The sequence below is a fragment of the Sciurus carolinensis genome, chromosome 1, assembly GCF_902686445.1.
Source record: "Sciurus carolinensis chromosome 1, mSciCar1.2, whole genome shotgun sequence".
NCBI classification, from domain to species: domain Eukaryota; kingdom Metazoa; phylum Chordata; class Mammalia; order Rodentia; family Sciuridae; genus Sciurus; species Sciurus carolinensis.
The window spans coordinates 85,945,543-85,956,417 of NC_062213.1; positions in this window are offsets into that span (position 1 = coordinate 85,945,543).

The following is a 10,875-nucleotide window of genomic DNA, read 5'->3' on the forward strand; positions in this document are numbered from 1 at the left end:
TTTATGTATGCCCTGATCTAAAACCATCTGTTGTATAAAGCATATGTAGAGTTGAGTCATTCTTTTTTTTAGTTCTAAAGATCAAACCCAGGGGCTTGCACATGCTAGGAAACACTCTACCACTGAGGTATATTCCCAGTCCAAGTTGGGTCATGTTTTTTTAATCCACTCTGCTGATCTCAACCTCTTGATTTCACAGAGTTTAATCCTTAAATTACTTTTAAGGAAGAACTTACTTCCGCCATTTTGTAATTCATTTCCTAGATATCTTACACAATTTTTTTTGTTTCCCATTTCCTCCATTACTTTCTTCTTTTATGTTTAATTGATTTTTTGTAGTGGTACATTTTGATACCCTTCTCACTTTTATGTGAACATTCTATAAATGTTTTCTTTGTTTTGCCAGGGGAATTACATATAACATACTAACATTAAGACAGTCAAATCTGAGCTGTTACCAATTTAATTTCAGTCACATACACAAACTCCATTCCTATCCAACTTTGTCTCCCACTTTATTTTATTGATGTCACAAATGACATCTTTACACATTGTGTGCCAAATAATATAGATTTTAATAATTTTATGTATGTCTTTGAAGTCCAGTACGAAATAAAAAGTTGCAAACCAAAATTATAATACTATTAATTTTATATTTGCTCATGCACTTAACATTTACTGAAAGATCTATCTTCATATAAACACTAAATACACCTAACATTTTCTTATTTCAACTAAAGCTACTCCCTTTTTTTTTTTTTCATTTCAACTAAAGGTACTCCCATTTTTTTCATTTCAACTAAAGGTACTTCCATTTTTTTCATTTCAACTAAAGGTACTCCTTTAGCATTTCTTGTAGCATGTCCAATAGTAATAACTTCCCCTTTTATCTGGGGATTGGAGATGTCTCAATCAACCTTTTTTTTACTCCCCATACCAGGAATTGAACTCAGAGGCACTTAACCCACTGAGCCACATGCCCATTCTTTTATTTTTTTTTATTTCAAGATACAGTCTCACTAAGTTGCTTAGGTTCTCAATAAGTTGCTGAGACAGTCCTCAAACTTGTGATCCTCCTGCCTCAGCCCATTGAGTCACTGGGATTACAAGTATGCCCTACCCACCCTTATTTTTGGAAGGATGATTTTGCCAAATAAAGAACTCTCAGTTGACATTTTTTTTTTTTTTTTTTTTACTTTCAGTACTTTAAAAATTATTCCACTAACTTCTGGCTACCAACATTTCTATTGAGAAATAAGCTGATAACTTTATTGAGGATTCCTTGTATGTAATTATTCACTTTTCTCTGGATGCCTTCAAAATTCTTTGTCTTCAGCTTTTGATGGTTTGATTATAATGTGAGTCTTTCTGTTTGGTCATTTTAATAATTTTTATCTCTTTTATCATATTCTCATTTTGTACATATATGGTTTTCCTGATTTTCTTTAAATTTGCTGTCTATGTTCTCCTTTAGGTCCTTAAGCATACTGAAGACAGTTCAGTGTCTTAATAAGTAAATCCCATGCTTGAGCTTCCTTGGGAGTGGTTTTTATCAACTTACTTTATTCCTTTGAATTGACCGTATTTTCCTGATTTGCAGCTTTTTTCTTGAAAATGAAGCCTCTAAGCTTATATAAGGTGACATCTTTGAAAATCAGATTGTCTCTTTTCTAAGAGGTTGTTGATTGGTTGACTACTAATGAAGTCTATGATAGTCCATTGTTTTGAGACTTTTCCAAACTATTTTTGCAAAGACTAGTTCTTGTCACATGTAATCACTGAAGCTTCTGTGCTTTTAGCTTATGTTTGGACAGAGATTTATTTGAATGCCGAGAGCTATCCAAGACTTCGCAGGTTGACTCTGTGCTGGAAAACTCCTTCAACACTTAGGCTTGCTTTGAGCCCAGGGATAAGCCTAAGATGAAAGCTTAATGTCTTCTCAAATCTTTTCTGAGCATGTTCTTACCTGAGTACATGTGTGACTTCGTAAACTTCACTGGGTATGTGGCTGCTTTGCAATGTCCTAATTTCTAGAATCTTACCCCAGATTCTCCTCCAAGCCTTAAATTGTCTAATAGATGTCTCCCTATGCCCCACAATCTCTTCTCCTCAGGCATCTGTAGGTCTGTGGTTGCCTTACAGCTATTATGAGCCCCATGATTTCTGAGGAAGGCAAAACAGGTGAATGGCTTGTCTAAGTCCTTCAGGTATTGTCCCATATAGTTTAGGACTGACCAACACAATGACTTGCCTATGAAGTCTGCTGTGATTCCTTTGGTTTAAGGAGGAAACTGGTAAATGGGCTGCTGCTACTGATTCAAAATCGAGTCTGCTGCCACACCAGGGAAAGAGTGAAGCAAAGTTGAGTAAAAACACTCCCAAACTTATTGACCATTTGAAGATTTTTTTTTCTTGATTGGGCATTTTACTGGTGACTATAAATCTTCAGCTGCTTTCCAGCATTCTGACAAAGTTGGTCAAGACATTTCAGCTTGTTTCTTTCAGTGTTCTATAAGGGAATGAGAGCTTGCCACATTTTATTTCACTATTCTGCTAGCACTCACCCTTATCCCCTAGTCCTTTTTTCTCACTTACTGCTTTCCTTCATAGTTCCTGAATTTATGGTGCAGTGATCTTTTGAACCCAAGTGCAAAAATCTACAAATTAACTCATTATTGTAGCCTATTGGATTTTCCTCAGCTTTCAGATGATCTCATCCTGTATGTTCTCTATCTCCACCAGATTCCTAACTTCCACATTCAATTAGCAAACTTTTTACCGTTCCCCAATTCTCTATTTTAAGCTTTATAAACATACTATGATTGGTGTAACTTCAGTTTTCTCAATCCCGCCTTCTTTCTCAACAACATCTATCCCATAATCAAAACCCTAGCTATTTGGGCTTTTAATAAATTATAAACTAAGATTCCCAATCCATAAAACCTCCTCATGGAGTAGTCGACAGATATCTCACCATCTTCCAGATGCCAGAAGCAAAAAGAGTCAAAGGAGATGGTTACTGGTGACTTTTAAGTCACATGGGTCCATTCATTCTCCAATTCCATTACAAGGAAAAATTTTGATCTAATTTGTGATTTTCAAATGAAAGTTTACTTGGGGAAGTAAAAACCAGGAGATGGTTTGTCCAGGAGAACAAAGGCTTTAAAATCCAACAGACTAACATTTAAATATTGATGTTAGCACTTATCAACTTCTAAAAAATAATAAAATAAAAACAAATCCTGGGTTTTCATCTGAAAAAAAAAGTGGAAAACACAACTGCCTTGCAGTTATACTGAGGAAAATTAAATAAGATAACACATATAGAGTCCTAATACTGAATACAAAAGCCCCCTTCACTAGACAGAAAAGGAACATAACCTAAACTATGATCCTTTTCCCCAAAGCTATTAATTTTAGCTAATTTTAAGAAATTTACATGAGTGCAAACTGGTAGGTTCATATGTACTATCACATTATATAAATGTGACAGAGTCATTCCGGGCAGACCTAGGATGAATGCCTAGTATATTTTAGGAAGACAGATGATTAAGTCCCTTTGGGGTTTGTTAGCATAAAAAGGCAAGAAGCATTCTAAGAAAGACTTCTTCATGAGGGAAGAAAAAAGCTCACGGATGTGACCCAATCCTATGAGTACAAGACAAGGTGTAAGGGCTTCTGCAAGTATAGCACAGTGGTAGATGCTACTTCTATTGTCCTCCACCCAGCTCCCTGGGCTCATACCTGACTCCTACAGAGGAAAGGAATGCAATAAAGAATAGGTAGAAACAAAAACCATTCCATCAATTCCCTCTGGACCTTAAGAGCACTTGCCAACTCTCTTTCATACTTGAAATAATATACAGCCCAAACCAAGGAAATTCTTATAAGACCCACAGTTTAGGACCTAAACTAGGCAAAGGAACCATATATATCACACACAACAAACAAACAAACAAAATCACAAAGTGATATAACATCCCAAGACACATCTTCCACCTGAGATCTGGTGCCTTGCTGGCACTGCCTGACCCACTCTCATGATACAGCACTCCTAGTCCCAAGCATCATGACATCCTCAACACAAAAGGTGACAGCGTCCAAATGCTATAAAAGTCTGTGGGTTGTGCCACCACCCACAGGTGGGCCAAACATTGCTATTGCACACAGGGAAGAACTGATAAAGAGAGTGCTTTGTTATGAGAGAAAAAAACACAAAATTTTTACAAATATGAAAAACTAATTTACTTTTTCAATCTTTCCTCAGCACAAAGGCAACAGATTTCTTACATAGAAAAGTATCGGTTCCCAGTAGCACTGCCACATTGCAATAGTCTGTTCCCTTGCTTTCTTGGTGTACTAATTCATGGTTCCTGAGGGAGCCACATACAGCATAGTATTCACCACAGTTGCTGAGAAACCACATGGTGACTGAGAAATATTTTGCAACATTAAACAATTTTTATTACTCTTAAATCTATATGGGTCAGTCTAGACATCACACACATAAAACATAATACCAACTCTTACATCAACAACTAGATGAATTTGGAATGCTAATCCTGCAAATTTTTGTATGGTCATAAAAATGTAAATATAATTTTAAAATGTAAGATATAATTAAGTTTTTTCAAAAAACCAAATTTAAATTTTTCAGCTTTACTTAATTTTGATTTAAAATTAGATTTTCATTTTTACATTTGTATTTTGGGTTTCAATTCTAATTTTTAATATTTTAGAAGAAAATTAACTTTTCAAAAACATGAAAATAATGTTAACTTAAAATTTTGCTCTTGGGGGTGTTTGATTATTAATCTTTATAAAAATGAAGTTTGCTACCATGGTTCTAGGCTCTGAGGGGTATGTTTACACAGGCTATACAAATCAGGGAACTGGATATTTGTGCAGGATCTCCTTGCAAATGAAGATCAAGTTCAAAAATAAAAAGAATTCACTCTATTTTAAAGACAGTGATTGGCATACAGAAGATATACATCAAGAACTAAGCTTTCGTGGAAAGCATTTAAAGTCATTATAAATTAATTTATTAAATAGCTATTATACATGATGGCTTTAATAGATTGGTCATTTTCTATCCATCATAATATGACAGAACACAGGAGACTAAAAATTATTCATCATAATTTATGTTAAAATGTACAGCTTTTTATTTTTTTATTTAAGTACTGACTAAAAAGATAACAGACAAATACAAGAATGTCACTGGCTCCTATTTTAAAAAAGGATTTCACCTCTCCTGCTTGATTCTGTTACCCTGTATAGGTACAACATTTACAAACAAAAAGCAGTATAAACAGACACAAATAACATTTTTGCTTTTTTACATGCAATGTGCAAACTGACACAGGAGGATCACAAGTTCAAAACCAGCCTCAGAAACTTAGCAAACTCTAAGCAACTTAGCAAGAACCTATCTCAAAATAAAACTTAAAATAGAACTGGGGATGTGGTTCAATCTCCAGTACCAAAAAAACTCATCATTTTATAAAGAGAGAAAAAATGTAATGAAAATGTAAAGTTACAGGCAATTCCATTAAATATCAACTACACTTAATGGAATTTTTAATATGTATTTTTGTAACTTGTTTTAATTTATATTTTAATAACTAAATTTCCATTTTTATCATTTGGATTATCAATTAAATACAAATTACATAAAAAGTGTTATCACATCTATAAAGTTAGTGATTTAGCTAAAATGAAGGCAAGAAAAATAAATTTAGTCTGATAAATATATAATATGTAAATCATGTATATTTTATATTATTATCCATCCAAACATCTACATATATTCCAGATATGTGAAATAATAATTAAATTCATCTTTGATATTTTGTCATAAAAAATTACATATTTTTATTTTGTCATTTGTTAATTGTTAGTTTGATTTATAACTTTAAATATTACACAGATGGTATGTGGGTTCTGATGATTAGGGCAGCATTTGACAAAGGAGCTCAGACATTTCAAGTCCATGGAATCAGAAGAAATCATCCCACTGCCAGGGGAGAAATCACCCCTGAAACCAGAGTGGAACACAAAAATGAAAGACATGGAATCAGTATCCAAGTATATTTGAGAAAACTCCTAAAGACTCCATAACATCTGGGAGAAATTAAGGGATGAACTAGAATTCCTAAATTGTATGAGGAGATACACACAGAAAAAATATTCTTGAACTTCTCTCTTCATGACCTTATTCCTACCCCAAGACCATGCAGCCTAAAAAAATTGGAATACGAAAAAAACAGAGAAGTGTTCACCCATCTAAAACTTCCAAAATAATATGCTTCACAAACATCTAAACACGTTTTAATTCTATGATAATAAGCAACTCAATATCCAGATAGCCACAAAATGAAACCCACTAGAAAAACCAACTTAATTGAACCACACAAAATATAAGGAAGGAAGCTGTAAGCATAAACATGAAAGACGAGAAATTAAAGTTCTTGGGTTCTTGATATATAGGTAACCCAGTTACCTGTATATCTTCTCCATCTACCACCTGATCCCCTTAGAGGTGACCCATCATTCCAAATACAAAGCAAAACCAGAATGAACTTCTGGGAATTATTTATGTCAGGCCCAATGAGTACTAAGGATAATAAAAGTTTACCAGAGATCTTAACAGAATCCAATGGCATCCAAAGCAAGACATTATGTGAAAAGTGAATAGGTAAGCATCCCCACCACACTAGAGACTGATGGGTTTGATGGTTACTAACAAGTCAAAGGTGAACCCAGAAATGAAGGAGAGCAACAAGCAGCTCACTGTTTTTAATAGCCCAAGCAATGGAAGTGTAAGTAGGCATTCCATATCAAGAATCAGAAAGCTCACCAATAAATTTTTTTAAGTATACAAACCATTAAAATAAGAATCAGAAAGCTCAGTCCTTCTTTCTGCCACACACTCTCTTATTCAGTTGAATAAGTTATACCATTGAACTGTGGTGAGAAAATGCTACATATGACCTTGATTGACCATGAACTATTGTATTGGCTACTAAATAATCTCTAGATCTCTACTTTTTGTGATTAAGGTCTAACTGAGCCAAAAGTGCAGTAAAACGGTCAATAGACAAAATCAATAATACTTCACATGGTGGCTTCCTCAATTATCTGATTCCTACAGAGATAAATGCCCTTGGATATTCCATTCTGTGCCCTTTCTGCTCATGCATTTTTTTTTTTTTCTTTTTGGGGTCTGAGAACCATGAACATCTGCAACTAATTAGGTGATTGTAATTCTGTAGAAAATAACTTCATCAAACCAACTGAAAGACAAATTAGGGAAATTATCCCATTCATGATAGCCTCAAAAAAATTCCCTACTTGAGAATCAATCTAACAAAAGAGGGAAAGACCTATAACAATGAAAACTACAGAACACTAAAGAAAGAAAGACCTTAGAAAAAGACAATAGAGGACATACCGGGGGCGATCCAAAATGGCAGACTAGAGGGTGACTGCATCTCCAGTCGCTCCAGAACCCAGGACTAAAGAAGGAGAGGCATTGAGAGACTCGGACTAAAATAGAGCCACAGGTGAGTCTCACCCACCAGGTAAAACTCGGCCTGGGCGGCAGGCCCAGATAGAGGTGGCTTATCGGAGCAGGGCAGGGCAGCTAGAGTCTTCCCCAGGGAGCCCTGCGCACTCCGGCGGTGGGCCCCTCCCACACGGCTTCTCGGAGCAGGCCTCCCAGTGAGAGCCTTTCTGATCAGAACCAGCTCCAAGTCCCAGAACCAGCGCAGTGTGCTCTGGCCCGCTAGCAGCTTCAGGGACCAGGACAGGGCAGTCAGGGACTTCCTCAAGCAGCCTGGCTCCCTACAGCGGGAGGCGCCTTTCAAGGCTAGCTTTTCGGAGCAGACCGCCCAGGGAGAGCCTTTCTACACAGAGCCAGCCACAAGTCCCCGAGCCGACGGAGAGCTTCGACCCGCAAACAGCCTCTGGGATGAGGGCAGGGCAGCCAGAGACTTCTCCAGGCGGCCCTGCCCTCTCCGATCGCAGGCTCTTTCCACGGGGCGATCCAAGATGGCGGACTAGAGGGTAACTGCATCTCCAGTCGCTCCAGAACCCAGGACTCAAGAAGGGGAGGCATTGAGAGACTCGGACTAAAATAGAACCATGGGTGAGTCTCACCGACTGGGTGAAGCTCGGCCTGGGCGGCAGGCACAGATAGGGGTGGCTTATCAGAGCAGGGCAGGGCAGCTAGAGTCTTCCCCAGGTAGCCTTGCACACTCTGTGGTGGGCTCCTCCCACACGGCCAGCTGCGCGATGCAGGCCCCCAGTGAGAGCCTTTCCGCAGAGAGCCAGCTCAAGCACTGGAACCAGTAGGGGGTACGGGGCAGCTTTCTTCGGAAGCACTGCATTATCAAGTTCCTCCAAGACTTCAGGCTACTTAAGGCTGGGAGGTAATACACTGGAAATCTACAGGGGACACTATAAACCAATAGAGGAAATCTGCAATATCTCAGGGTCCCACTGATATCTGACAAATATGAAAAAACAAGGGAAGAAAATGTCCCAAACAAACCTAGATACTACATCAATAAAACCCAATGACAGCACAGCAGAAGAAATGTCAGAAAGGGAGTTCAGAATGTACATAATTAAAACAATCAGGGAAGCAAATGAGGAGATGAAAGAGCAAATGCAGGCATTGAAGGAGGAGATGAAAGAGCAAATGCAGGCATTAAATGATCGCACCAATCAACAGTTAAAAGACCAAATGCGGGAAGCAAGACATCATTTCAATAAAGAGTTAGAGATACTGAAAAAAAAACAAACAGAAATCCTTGAAATGAAGGAAACAATAAACCAAGTTAAAAACCCTATAGAAAGCATAACCAATAGGATAGAACAACTGGAAGACAGAACCTCAGACATTGAAGACAAAATATTTAATCTTGAAAACAAAGTTGGCCAAACAGAGAAGATGGTAAGAAATCATGAACAGAATCTACAAGAATTATGGGATATCATGAAAAGGCCAAATTTAAGAATTACTGGGATTGAGGAAGGCACAGAGAAACAAACCAAAGGAATGAACAATCTATTCAATGAAATAATATCAGAAAATTTCCCAAATCTGAAGAACGAAATGGAAGACCAAGTACAAGAGGCTTATAAGACTCCAAATATAAAAAATTACAACAGACCCACACCAAGGCACATTATTATGAAAATACCTAACATAAAAAATAAAGACAGAATTTTAAAGGCTGCGAGAGAAAAGAATCAAATTACATTCAGGGGGAAACCAATAAGAATATCAGCAGATTTTTCAATCCAGACCCTAAAAGCTGGAAGGGCCTGGAACAATATTTACCAAGCCCTGAAAGAAAACGGATGCCAAACAAGAATCTTATACCCAGCAAAACTTACTTTCAGATTTGACGAAGAAATAAGATCCTTCCATGATAAACACAAACTAAAGGAATTTACAAAAAGAAAGCCAGCATTACAGAACATTCTCAGCAAAATATTCCATAAGGAAGAGATGAAAAACAACGATGCAAATCAGCAACGGGAGGAACTAGCCTAAAGGAACTGTCAAATAAAGGAGGAACCAAGTTGTGTCAAAAAACAAAAATGAGTCAAATGACTGGGAATACAAATCATATCACAATAATAACCCTGAATGTTAAAGGCCTGAACTCATCAATCAAAAGACATAGACTGGCAGATTGGATTAAAAAGAAAAATCCTACAATATGCTGCATGCAAGAGACAATCTCATAGAAAGAGATACCCATAGACTAAAGGTGAAAGGATGGGAAAAAACATAGCATGCACACGGACACAGCAAAAAAGCTGGAGTATCCATCCTCATTTCAGATTATGTGGACTTCAAGCCAAAACTAGTCAGAAGGGATAAAGAAGGACATTACAAGCTGCTTAAGGGAAGCATAAATCAGCAAGACATAACAATCATAAATATCTATGCCCCGAACATTGGCTCATCCACGTACGTCAAACAAATCCTTCTCAATTCCAGAAATCAAATAGACCACAACACAATAATACTAGGTGATTTTAACACACCTCTCTCACCACTGGATAGAACTTCCAAACAAAAATTGAATTAAAAAACCATAGATCTCAATAACACAATCAACAACTTAGACTTAACCAACATATATAGACTATACCATCCAACAAAAACGAATACACTTTCTTCTCAGCAGCACATGGATCCTTCTCTAAAATAGACCATATTTTATGCCACAAAGCTACTGTTAGCAAATACAAGAAGATAGAGATACTACCCTGTACTTTATCAGATCAAAATGGATTGAAATTAGAAATAAATGACAGAATAAAAAACAGAAACATCTCCAATACCTGGAGATTAAATAATACACCATTACATGATGAATGGATAACAGAAGACATCAGGAGGGAAATAAAAAAACTCTTAGAAGTAAACAAGAACAAAGATACATCATATCAAAATCTCTGGGACACTATGAAAGCAGTACTTAGAGGAAGATTTATTTCATGGGGCGCATTCAACAAAAGAAGTAGAAATCAACAAATAAACGACTTAACACTACAGCTCAAAGCCCTAGAAAAAGAAGAGCAGACCAACACCAAAAGTAGTAGAAGACAGGAAATAGTTAAAATCAGAGCTGAAATCAACGAAATTGAAACAAAAGAAACAATCAGAAAAATTAACAAAATAAATAGTTGGTTCTTTGAAAAAATAAACAAAATTGATAAACCCTTAGCCACACTAACAAAGAGAAAGAGGGAGAAAACTCAAATTACCAAAATTCGGAATGAACAAGGAAATATCACATCAGACACGAGTGAAATACAAAACATAATTAGAAGTTATTTTGAAAATCT